Raw genomic sequence first — 13,152 nt, 5'->3', positions numbered from 1 at the left:
TTGGCTTTGAAAATCTCCTTTGTTGCTTTAGCAGTATGTTTGGAATCATTGCTTTAGCTGTTTGATATCAGTACTATAGGATGAAGTGCAATCCAATGAGTTTGAAGGGATTTTGTTGAACTTGAGCAGATAAGATGCTTCTGTACACTTCAGAATTCATTCTAATGCTGCTATCGGCAGTTACATCATCAATGAATTCTGAAGTGCATAGATAAGATACTTCTGTACACTTCAGAGTTTGATGCTGCTATCAGCAGTTACATCTTCAGTTAATACAAGTGAGTCAGTACCTGGGGGGGGGGGGGGGGGGGTCCTTTTGGCTTTCACACTTTGCTCTTGCCATCAGTCTGATACAAGTGAGTCTTGGTCTCATTTGTCCACAATACTTTTTTCCCAGAACTCTGCAGGGTCTTAGGTACCTCATAGCAAACTAGCCTGGCCATCCTGTTTTTGCAGCTAACTGGTGATTTGCATTTTTCAGTGTAGCCTCAGTAGTTTGCTCATTAATTCTCCTGTGGACATTGGTTTCTGACATATCCACACCTGCCTCCCAAAGAGTGTTTCTGACCTGTCAGACAGGTTTTTGTGAGTTTTTCTGCATTATGGTGAGAATTTCAGTCATCAACTGTAGAGGTCTTCCTTGGCCTACCAGGCCCTTTGTGATTCCTGAGCTCACAAGTGCTTTCATCTTAATGATGTTCCAAGCCATTGATTTTGGTAAGACTAAGGTTTAGCCAATGTCTCTGACTGTTTTTACTTTTCTTATTTCTCAGCCTCACAATGGCTACCTTGACCTTTATTGGCACAGGTCTGGTTATACTATTTTTTTGCTTGGGAACTCTGATCCTCCTGTTGGCAAATGCCAATAAGAGACTCCAATGCCAAATCAAAAGTCTAAAAACAAGCCTAGATCCTGATAGCTCCCTTAAACCTGCACTGAGGAAGCAATTGAATGCACCAGACTAATTATAAACACCAGTGAACAATTTGTCCCTAACATTATGGTGCCCTGAAATGTATAAAAGTACTGTAATGTCTACATGGTGACACCAGAATGCATAAAAATGTCCTTTAATAAAAGTTGAGAATCTGTACCTTAAGCACATGAATTGTTTGGTTACAAAAATAAAATGTGGAGTACAGAGCCAAATAAATAAAAAAAAGTCTTTGTCCCAAACATTATGGAGCTCATTGTATTTATTTATTTTTTAAACTTAAAGGGCCAGTTTCACTGGCACGTTAAACCTATTCCTAGACTAAATTCAATTTTGAATGGAGATTCTCCATTTCTCCATCTGAATTTAATCCAGGACTAAGCTTAATCCGAGTCTGTGAAGCTGGCCTGAAGTATATCACTGAAACAGCCGCAATTTATTTTAAACCCTTAAAAATGCCTTGCGTCTTGGTTACAATGCTGTATATATATATATATATATATATATATATATATATATATATAAACCTTTATTTGACTAGGAAGTCACATTGAGATTAAAACCTCTTTTACAAGTGAGACCTAGCCAAGACAGGGCCAAAGCAGTATAAAACAGCATACAAAACAACAACAATGACCGCAAAATGATCACGATGGCTCTGTCAAGGAGCTCTGCAAAGTCATAGTAGATGTAAATGGATTGCACAGCATATAATTTAAATATTTGTTTATTTATTCTAAACTGTATAAATTTGCTCATAATTCAAATCATGCCTTAACTACCTTAATAACAGTCTTAATAACCTTATTTAATTTTAGTAGAACAGCATGTTAGATGCTTTATATTTCAATATTATTAGGGTATGTAAGTTATTGGAAAAATGTATTATTGAAATACATTTCAGGTGCAATTACTGACAAGATATTTATTCATTGTTTTATTGAGAGACAAATTTATATTTAAACATTGTTGCATTTTAAAAGATGGCATTTGGTGCACCAGATTGTTTTCAGTATTAAAGCACATTCAGATTCAATTAATACTGAAAAGTAATAGGAATTTGTGAAATCACTAGACTTGTGGTCTTCATGTAGCATCAAGTGGACTACAAATACAATTTGTATGTTACTAATCTTTTTGTTTTCCCAGATTATTAGGTATTAATCCGTCTTGAGGTAATTTTTTTTATAGATAAAATCTCCTGATTTGATAGGAAATATTCACACTAAAGTGTCGTGGAGATACCGGAGTTGATTTCAGCTGTGTCTTCTCACTTTTCTGCAGTTTGCCTCTTCAGTGAAGGCTGTTGGCAGCTTTGTGACAGCTCTTCATTAGACCACGATTCATTGAGCACTAATTGAAATGTCACTCCACGAGGTAGCAAATATGAATATGTCTAGTTCAGACACACAAATGGTCACAAGTCATAAATGTTGAATTATATTTAATTGTGTCAAGGAAATTGAGCATCATTAATTGATACCTCTTGAATTACTGGGAGTGTTAAGTGCCATGTAGTTAACAATGGTCCATTATATACACAGTTAAAAAGCAAACGGATTGGAACAGTGACAATATATAGTTAAACACAAACATATTGGGATAGTCACACATTTTTTGTTGAAGCAAATAGACAATTGGCAGCTCAGCTGTTTCTTGACCCACTGTGTGTCTTTGCACCATTAGTTCATGCACAAGCCAGCAAAAGCTCTAAGAACTGATTCTAGGCCTGGAATTTAACATGATAATGTGGACGTTTGTAATTTTCTGTACTGTTTACTTTGTTGTCAAAGGTTGTGCTAGTCAAGAGTATTGCATATCATTGTGTGAATTTACTTAACTTTACATTTAATAGGTTTAACATTCATTATATGGCCAAAGATTGCCATGCAGTACTGTGCACAGCATTGGGGAAGAGAAAAGTGTAAATATGCTCTGTTTTCCTGATTAAAAATGTTATTACTAGTATTATTATTATTATCTGTGCATGCCATATCTTAGAGAACAACACATACATTGCCAAACACTGCAATTTTTTGTCTTTTGCTCCAAATTACAGAATTGCCAATCTGGTCTCTTGAATTATTGCAATACAATCCACACCTGATAGATAGATAAATAGATAGATAGATAGATAGATAGAGAGACAGACAGACAGACAGACAGACAGTATTACACAGAGTAAAACAAAATTGAGTAGCAATTCTGACGGTGCATTCACACATAACAAACAGCAATCTGAAGTATCTTCACTCATCCCATGCAATCACCTGCAAAACAGTGATAATTTGTAGGCTATGGGTGCTTGATGTATCATTGCAGAGAGCTATCACAGTGATAACCACAGCCTACAGTAATGTAGGTTACAATTTGATAGGCTACTGTTAATTATATAGGAAAGATAACTAAGTTGCTGTTAAAGCAAATAACTTTGAAACATTCACAAGAGTAGCCTACATGAACACTTGCTATCTAGTTTGCTAACCACAGATGTGTAATTCTAACTATTCACAATACATACTATTAACATTGATAACTTGTAACATTGTAGCTGCTTCCCATGTTGGATTGTAGCCTAGTATCTCATTCTGAACACAGTTTAGCTCAGCATCAATCATTGGAATTACATCATTATTAATAATAATTTGTAAATTGTGCTAATTTGTATTTCTGTTCACATACTTGCAAACAATCACTTAAAGAGGTAACATTTTTAACAGATCAAATTAACGAGGGGAACTAATAGGCTCCTAATTAGGTTACTGAACACACGTGTTTAAGTGCGTTAAGTGCATAATATTTCCCTTAAACTAATTAGCACAATACAGGTTTGACTCAAATCTATCAAATGATTCGATTTAGTGGCCAGGTGTCCACACTTTCCCCAATTAGTAACAATATAGCACAATTTGAATATTAACTTTTATTCTTTATGGCATGCATAGCTATTTCTCACACAAGGTGGCTTAAGCAAATAATCCCTCTGACATGAGAAGCACCTAATTAAAAAGAAATAATAGCTTGTTACAATTCTGGGATTGCAGTTGTGGTTGGAACGAAACCCAGTATACACAGTGGGCCCCCAGGACTGAGGTTGAGAAACACTGAGCTAACGTACTAGCAAATGCTCCCCTGACTGAGACATTACCATAATGTCAGATGCAACGACAGGGTCAGGGTTCAATGTGTTTTATGTTTGAGCGACATCCTCAGCAACGTGACAGTTGCCTGAAGTATAAACCAAATGTTGCTGCGACCAGTAACATCCATCACATGTCATTGGGTTGCAGTGACATTCTGTTGTTGGAGTAGAAATTGGCCTTAAATAAAAAAGCCAGCAGACGATGCAGTTCTCCAGGACCAATAGTGTGGACCACTGGCTCAAAGACATGCTTTTCATAGCATTTCAACTTTCATCCATGTTCACATTCCTCTGTAAAACTAAGAAAAGGAGGAGCTTAGCCGATATCTTGATTACAGCAATATAAACCCACAAAACATCTTTCACCTAAAGTAGTTTGAAATACACACTATAGTCTCTGCTATAGTGGCCTAAATAGCTATACAATAATAATATATGCATCATAACATTTGAATACTTGGCAGGATTGTCACACATGATGGTGCCAATGGAAAATAGCTCAACGGAGCAATTGCAGAACAGATATATAGATATGTTACAAAAATGACAGTTTGAAAAGGTATCAAATATGGCATTTTTAATATGAGAAAGTTAAAATATCAAGTATTACAAATCACAGAAAAATTATAATGATAATGTACAGTCAGAGCTCATTCTCTGAAATGTCAATTTCACTCATAGGATACATCCTTTTCACACTGGTGAGAAAACAGTACTGTATATGAGTAAAAGGTTATGTAGGCCTCCTCTTCATATTGTGAAGGCTTTTTCCATTGTATATTCCTAAAACACAACTTCCACACAACCGCCTCTAAGTCACACTGCAAATAAGGTCGAGACGCTTTTAATACAGTCTGCTCTCACTAAAGCTTAATTCACTCTACTGCAGTGGCATGAGATGAGGTTTCCGATGACGACAGGATCAAAGCTGCCAATGCTGTGCATCATTTACACTATTATTAGTTCCAGACTGCATCTCCCTTGTGCATGCTTCTGGCTTAATGTCGTCGGACAGACTACAAAAGAAGTTCACTGTTGCTTTTAGGCTTGAACCAAAGAAAGAACATGCTTCCAGACCTCCTCCATCTCTCTTCCCCTTGGCTGATTGAACGAAGGCATAAAAAAGGCTCTTTAAGGACTACAAAGACTGCTTTTGAGGAGAAGGGGATGTGGGGGCAAGGCTTTAGAAGAGTGAATAAAGTAACTGAAACAGGAGATTCACAAAGTAACTTGGAGATCACGATACCTTTGCAAAAGGGCATAGATTCATACCGAGGACCAATCAGGAAGAGATAATCAAAACCCTTTCATCACCATGCTTCCATTTTGTTAGATTCTGACTTCAGATCCTGAATTTATGACATATTGGTGTCGATTTAATCAACCTGAATTTGATTTTCAAATAAAAAGTGTTCATAAAAAAAATGATCATTTTATGTTTTACATTTTCTTCACTTTATAGTGAGATATTTTTGTTGATTACTGAACTCAAATAACTATTTATGAATAAAGAAGACTTAATGGATTTGCTTATAAATTCAAAACAAATGTTTGAATCCAGACAGCTGTCTTTCTAATATAAATTTAGTGAAATATAGTTATAGGTTCTGCTTCATTTTTCATATAACAATGTAGAAAGGTAGTTATTGTGATCTACTAGGTGGGGCACAATTAAAAAATGACATTGCACCATAACAGGTCCATAAATTTGAAATGCCACTCTTTATGGTAATAAATTAACTGCATTACTTGTAATACCATTTATATCAGTATTTTAAACACTTACACATAATGAACTTAAAAATGGAATTACATTACATTTTATTAGCAGAAGGTTTTATCCAAAGCGATGAACAACAATGCATAGTAAGGTCATTGGGACAACTACAAATCACAGATTCAATTAGGTACAATACTCATTTTGTACAGTTATTCATAGACAAGAACACAGTCCAGTTCACACAGTGAACATTATTCTTACCTAACCTATGCTAAGTCAAACTAGGGGGCAGTACAAGCTACAGCATTAGGACGATAATACAAAGTACGATAAGTGCTGGAATGAAGGTACATGTAACATGAGTGGCATGAAAGAGGGGAATTTAAGTGAAATGATCTGCAGAGTGGTTTCAGTTAGTCCAGGTATAATCTGAAGAGATGCGTCTTCAGGCCACAGTGGAAGATGGGTAATGAGGGAATGGTTCGAAGAGGGACAGGGAGTTTGTTCCACCACTGGGGAGCTAGGGTGGAGAAGCTCCGTGATAGGGATGAGCGAGAACCCTTTACCCGGATGGGAGGGGGTGAAAGCTGCAGAGCGGAGTGGTTGAGCAGGTGTATAGAATTCCATCATGTCCTTATAAGTAGACCGGGGCCGTCCTGTTGGCCGCAGTGTAGGCATGGTCAGGACGTTGAACCTGATCCTGGCAGTGACCGGTAGCCAATGGAGTGACCTCAGCAGAGGAGTGATGTGGGAGAACTTGGAAAGGTTGAAGATGAGCCAGGCAGCAGCATCATCTGTAGTGGCTGTATGGCACAAGATGGCAGGCTGGCAGGCTTGCAACTACTTTCAGTGTTCCTAAGTGTGTGTTTGACTAATCCTGTACAGCACAAGGCTTGGAACAAATTATGCCATTTTTTGTGTTTTATTGTTTTCTGGCTGATGCAATGGCAGATGTTTATGGACGCGCATAATGCATAATTGAATTTGCCTCTAGTTTGCTAATTGCTGAAGCAAAAATGCAAAGAGCAGTTTGTGTTTTGCAAATGTTTTTTTATTTTATTTTTTTTATTATTCTTTTAGGCCAAAAAAGAACAGACCATGATTTTATCTATAAATATGTTTATCTCACAAAGTTCCCCTCTTGCTGCTGAAATAACTTTTTACATTTTTTTTTCGATTGTTCAGATTTTTATGTTTGTGTCATAAACTCAAATGAAGCTCACATCTATATATTAAAACACACCACAGAATTATGTTTTAGACCTTCACAGTAGATATGCTAACGGTTTGTAATTGGTTCTATTCCTGATTCCTCAGAAATGAAAATTCTCAGTTTTATCCAGAATTCTGTCCTATAAGAGCCTCTACTTGCTCATCATACAAGCTTACAGAAAGATGTTAGGCACACTGAACTTTAAGGATTTTATTTTGACCATACTGCAATGTTCCAAACTTTTTATATTTACATAAATACCATTGAAAGTTATTAATTGCAGAAGCATGTCCTTATCCATTTCACTGAAAGGAGTTTAATTAAATTAGTCATAAGGGCTGGAGACTCTATGTAATGTTTGAGGAATGTCGTTGTGCTTCCTCCAATGAAGTACAATAACGTGTTTTGTTCTTTCTCATTTTTTGAGGCTTCCTCATCCAGCTGGATGCAAAGTTAGACTTCTTCAACTCTAAAATTAGTTTTCTTAGAGTTGCATCACTTTTAATTGTTTTAACGTCCTGGCCTTCCTGGAAATGTTGATTACTTTAGTAAGTTATTTTTTGCTATTCTATTGAAAATGTAGAGTATTTGGGAAGAAGTCTGAAGAGGGAAGACCAAGCTGATATTTGGATTGCCTCTTATCCATAAAAATTTTATTGTCTTCATGAAAGGCTTCACTTGTAGATTCTTAGGAAATAAGCAAATATTAAATTGAATACACAATAACAGCAAGTACTGAAAAGTGTGGTCATTCCACATGCACATGGCATGACTACTTTATTCAATCAACAAAGGCAAAGGTATACTACTACTACTACTACTAATAATAATAATAATAATAATAACAATAACATAGCAAGGTTCATATAGGTATGGTTTTGTAAAGAATGGTGTGGAAGAACTTCACTGGCCTGCACAGGGCCCTGACCTCAACCCCATCCAACACCTTTGGGATCAGTAGGAAAGCCACCTGTGAGCCAAGCGCCAAATCACTGCCGGTTCTCACTAATTCTCTTTTGGCTGAATGGAAGCGAATCCCTGCAGCAATGCTCCAATATCTAATATAAAGCATTCCTAGATTAATGGAGGTAATTAGAGTAGCAAAAGGTGGACCGACTCCAAATTAATGCCAATAAATTTGGATGAGATTTTGGATGGCAGGTGTCCACATACTTCTGGTCATGTACTGTGTGTGCATGTATGTTTATATTTATATATATTTCAAGTATTCAAGACCAAAAAAAAATAAAAAATCATGATGTTAACACGGGTGTCTTAAACCCATTCAACCCTTGGCATGCTACATATGTCCTCTCATTTTGGAACTCATCATTGCTTCCTGCACATGTTTTATATTTTGACAAAAAAAAACAAACTCCAAAATTGCACATGCAAGCTACTCATACAGACATAAATGGATGAGTTCTTGTACAGACATGCAATGTTAAAATAAGCATTAGTACTCATTCAGGTACACATCTGCCCACCCACAAAAGCAAATAAATCCACACAAACACTGTTATAACACCTTCAGAGATGCACAGTGGGTTGTCATTTTGACAGGGTAATGGTAAGGACATGGTATGACAGAGATGCTGATAACACATAAGGAGTCTCAGCTCAAATAAATCATGGCAAGAAACAAATCCAAAAAGTAGTACAATTTGAAACTTTGGAACTGACAGTTTAAGAGCCTACGCGTTTCAGAATGCATTTCCTCTTGTCTTTTCCATAATAAGTCAAATCAGTGATGATGTGCCATCAGGCTAGTGTGTTAAATTGTACTGACGAAGAACGCAGCACAGCAAGACAACTGTAAGGTCTATCAGTTCCGCTGTTTGTATTTTGGCATTTTAAGCCAACGATTACCCCTGTCTGAGCAAGAGACAGACAGGGAATGCACATCAACTACACATACTTATGCAAGACCAGTGAAGTGTTCTTTGTTTGGGCAGCCTAATACACTCTACAAGGAACAAGCTTAAAAAAAAAAAAAAAAGTTTTAATACATTACAAATATTCCTGAACTTGAATGGTATTTTACCAAACATTTATGAACTTGAAATGGTTTCACATGTAAAAATACTATTGCCAATTCTTTTTAGTTCCTGTTGTATTTGCCTCCTAAAACATTAGCATTAAAGTTGCACTACTACTAATTTTATTATTATTATTTTATTATTATTATTATTATTATTTTTATTATTATTATTATTATTATTATTATTATTATTATTATTATTATTATCAGTAGGCCAGTGCAGTATCACAGTGTAAAGAAAAGAAAAAGCAGGTACAATTTCACACAAGGTTGCAGTATGCATTGTTCTGAGCAGCATGTATACAGCCTACCAATCCTTGTTGGGTTTGGGAAACCACCATCTCTTTAACGATACATTTACCATTTAATAATACCGGATTAAACAAAATGCATATTTCATATTACGTATTATACTTTGACACAGTTATTAAGAGACCATTGTATAGTGTGACAACATTTTATTATAACTGTAATAAATCCATTTACCATGAAATTAGATTAATACAGCAATATACTTAAGGAAATAATGTAATGAATAATAAGAGGCTTTCATCCATGGTAGAGCATGGTTCTTTTAGTCACTTAGTCTAATGTACTAGTTAATGGAATGGTATGTGTGTGCATGTGTGTGTGTGTGTGTGTGTGCAGTGTACATGGATATCATTTTACACACACTATATATCGCTTACCTGGCTAAAGGACTTGCTAAGGAGCTGGAGTTATGAAGTCTTCAAAGTAAAGATAAATAGAAAAATATACCGTTATAAAAATTAAATCACACATAACCATCATACTACTGTACACCTATACAATATACGGCAATATCAGAGAAGTGTGCATCATTGCAGCAAATCAGCACCTCGGGAGGTGGCAACAATTTTCATAATTTGGATGATCTCTGGCAGTTGCTGAATTGTGTCTTTGTTGTTGTACACAAGTGCGTGCACTCACGCACACATGCACACACAACCACATACACACACACAAATAGTAAGAAAATATATAATGACGTATATAAAACATATACTGCATGTCAGTGGTGGCTGACAGCAGATAATACATAAGCCTAGCATCAGATGCCACATTGCTCTTTTCATCCCCTTGCTTTCGTATAATAAGTGTTCCTGTTTGTCAATCTGAACTGTTAATGACACTTTTTCAGAGTTTGCAACGTGTACCTCCTTGGTCTTAATAGTGTATGTTTATTATTACTATAATTATTATAATTATTATTATTATTATTATTATTTCTACCCATGTACTGTCTATCTGTAGCCATGCTTGCTGTAACATGTTTGTATTTTTAGTCAGTGGAAGTGTCTTGATCAAACTCTCAGCCCAGGGTACAGTTATAGTTTCTGTTCATGGGAAGCTGGATACCAAGTACCTGGATGTTAGCTTTCATGTTCTGGGCCTAGTTATTGTGGTTGCAGTGATCTTACAGACTGGGAAGTAAGAAATAGCCAATGTGAATATGAAACCATTTACAAGTCAATTATAACTTGAAGGAGACAGGCACTCTGAAAGCAGATGGGACAGCTCTATTGCAATTACACACTACATCGATCTAAATTAGAACTGGTATTTTTATTTTCTTTTAATTTCTTATTATTTTTCAGAACAATTAAGATCAGACTAACACAACCTACCTTAAACAGTTCATCAATATAGTTGTGATTGTGTTACTCTTCATGTATGTGTATGTGTATGTGTGTGTGTGTGTGTGTAAAGCTTTCATTTTTGTAATACGTTTTCTTCTTTTTGCATTTCCTCGCATATTCGTGTTAGGACTGTTGAAAGACTTAAAAAACAAACATGAACAAAATAGTTTGGGATTGAGCATCCCTTTTGAACTTTGCAGAATATTGTTATCCTTGCTGGTTTGCTTCATGCACATTCACTTCCTCGACCACAGTTTCACTGTGACATCGCTAGCCACCATTACCGGAATACACCCACACATTCCCTCCTGCATCACACACATATACTGGCTTATAAACTGGAGCAGCTGAAGTTATAATATAAAAAATCAGTTTCCCATGTCTTGATGCTATCATGCTAGTACAAGCTTGCACAATGGTACCAACCATATATCTCTACAACCTACTACCTGACTCTCTGTTGTGTATTATGCCTGTGTGTATACCCTCATCCTAAATGCCACATAAAAGTAAAGGATGGGGCAGAATAACCATCTCCCTCAGTACACTCCACATTTATGACTGGCTCAACCTAATCTTCAAAATATGAAAAATGCAACAGTTTTCAACCTATTATGGAGCATGTACAGAATTTACCTAACGATGGGCATCCTCATTTCAAAGCACAGTTACCTTTGTGTTCAATGCCCATTTGACTATAGATCAATACAACACATTGTGAGCAGCCTGCTCAGCTATTTACTGTAGGGAACATGCTGACTTAATACAAAATAAAGAACAAGATTTTATTCACAGCCCAATTGAAATTCAGCGGGAGTTTCAGCTTTCTTTAACCTTCAAATTTTGTTGCTAATTAAAATTCAACAGTTGCTGAACGAACAATGCCTTTGTCACGCGCGTCCAACTGCAGAATGTGTGTTCCAATCCTGTCTCGGTGGTGGGTGGTGGTAGGAAGGTGGGTGCCTTTTTTCAGCCCCTACCCCAAAATGTGTGTTCAAGTCCCTGCATTGTGCAAATGGTCTGCTGCGGATGAGTGCTGTTTGTTGTCTTACTTAAGAACATGACTGCTTTGTTCACATGTTCATTGTATGGGTCATGGCTTGGTTACAGTTCCCAGTACAAGGACATTTGTAACAAGAAAAGCAAAATCTCAATCTATAGTTTTTTCTTGAGGGTACATTTATTTTGACATGTCAGCAAAGAGGTAAAAGGATTAAATCATCGAAAACATTTTAGTACTTCTTACTGATGTACTGAATACAATTTCATGAAATATATGGCATGTTTCTGAGTTAGTACAACAATTTGTTTGTAATCAAATATGATTGTCTGCCTTATTGCTAGAATCCCTGGCCCAAAATATAATCGATTAGCAATGCCTATTAAGTTCAAACAGTCATGCAGCATCCCTCTGCTCTATGTTGTGGATGTACAGTTTAGCACAAGGTCTGGACATCTTAATGAATCTGTGCTGGAAACTCAGGTGCCAAATAGTATTCCTATTATTATTGATTAATTTATTCCCCTCCTTCACTAAAATGTCTAGATCAAACTACTAGGATACATTCCAGAAGATATGGATAGGTGGTCTGCCATGCCAGCCTCCTTACAGTCTCATATATCAAAGGTAAAAATAAACATTCTCCCTTGAATAAATTTAATTAGCACCATGACATTTCCCCCTTCCAGATTATTGAGGCAAACTTGATTTTGGTCTGCAAAAATTTTCATGGGGAAGAAATGGCCACATAGCAAATATTCAACACTCTATAAAGCAAAACAAAAAGGTGGTTCTGTGATGCCTTGGCAGGCAATTGAAGAGGCGTTAGTATCCCTGATATCCTATATTCAGGTCACTCTTCTAAAAAGATAATCTTGCTGTATGGACCAGTGATCATATACTCAATTACAACTATGGAAAAGCAATTAAGAATGAAAACGACACTATCAGTCACCTAGTTGACTTAATAAAAGGCTTTTATCTGGAAAACAACCCTTTTCCTCAGTATCTTGGTCTCGGGCAGGGAGTAATAATCTTAAGGACATCTATAATGAATATGGCCTTCTTAGCTTCCAGGAACCTTGACAAATTTTTAATTTATCGGGCTCATCTTTTTAAATTTATCTTAGACTCCATGCCGTACTGTGGGCATATGTGGCTCCCTCGGTAGCAGAGTTTAAGCACACTCTATGGTTAAAGGACTCCCCTCAAGAAGAAGTTTAAAGCTGGGGTTTTCAAACTAGGAAGGGTTGCCACTGGGGCACAGGCAAAGCCTAAAATAAGATGAATCCTCAATTTTAGCATGCGTTTTATGATGTATCATTGAAAATAACTGGAAAAATCATGAAGACAACAAAATAAAAGTAAGACAATGTCATGCGGTATGATTTGAAAATATATCATTTATTTTACTTGTCATTTTTTCCTGACACTCAGTTA

The 13,152-nt window shown here is 36.3% G+C and overlaps 1 protein-coding gene across 1 annotated transcript in view; it reads left to right on the top strand.

Annotated features, from left to right (window-relative positions):
- The window catches only part of cdh19 (cadherin 19, type 2), a 29,600-nt gene that overhangs the window by 2,259 nt on the left and 14,189 nt on the right, over window positions 1-13,152 (top strand). The window lies entirely within an intron of this gene.

Source organism: Anguilla rostrata, chromosome 4 (genome assembly GCF_018555375.3).
Source record: "Anguilla rostrata isolate EN2019 chromosome 4, ASM1855537v3, whole genome shotgun sequence".
NCBI classification, from domain to species: Eukaryota; Metazoa; Chordata; class Actinopteri; order Anguilliformes; family Anguillidae; genus Anguilla; species Anguilla rostrata.
The sequence above is the reverse complement of the archived record's forward strand: the minus strand, read 5'-3'. Positions and strand labels throughout refer to the sequence as shown.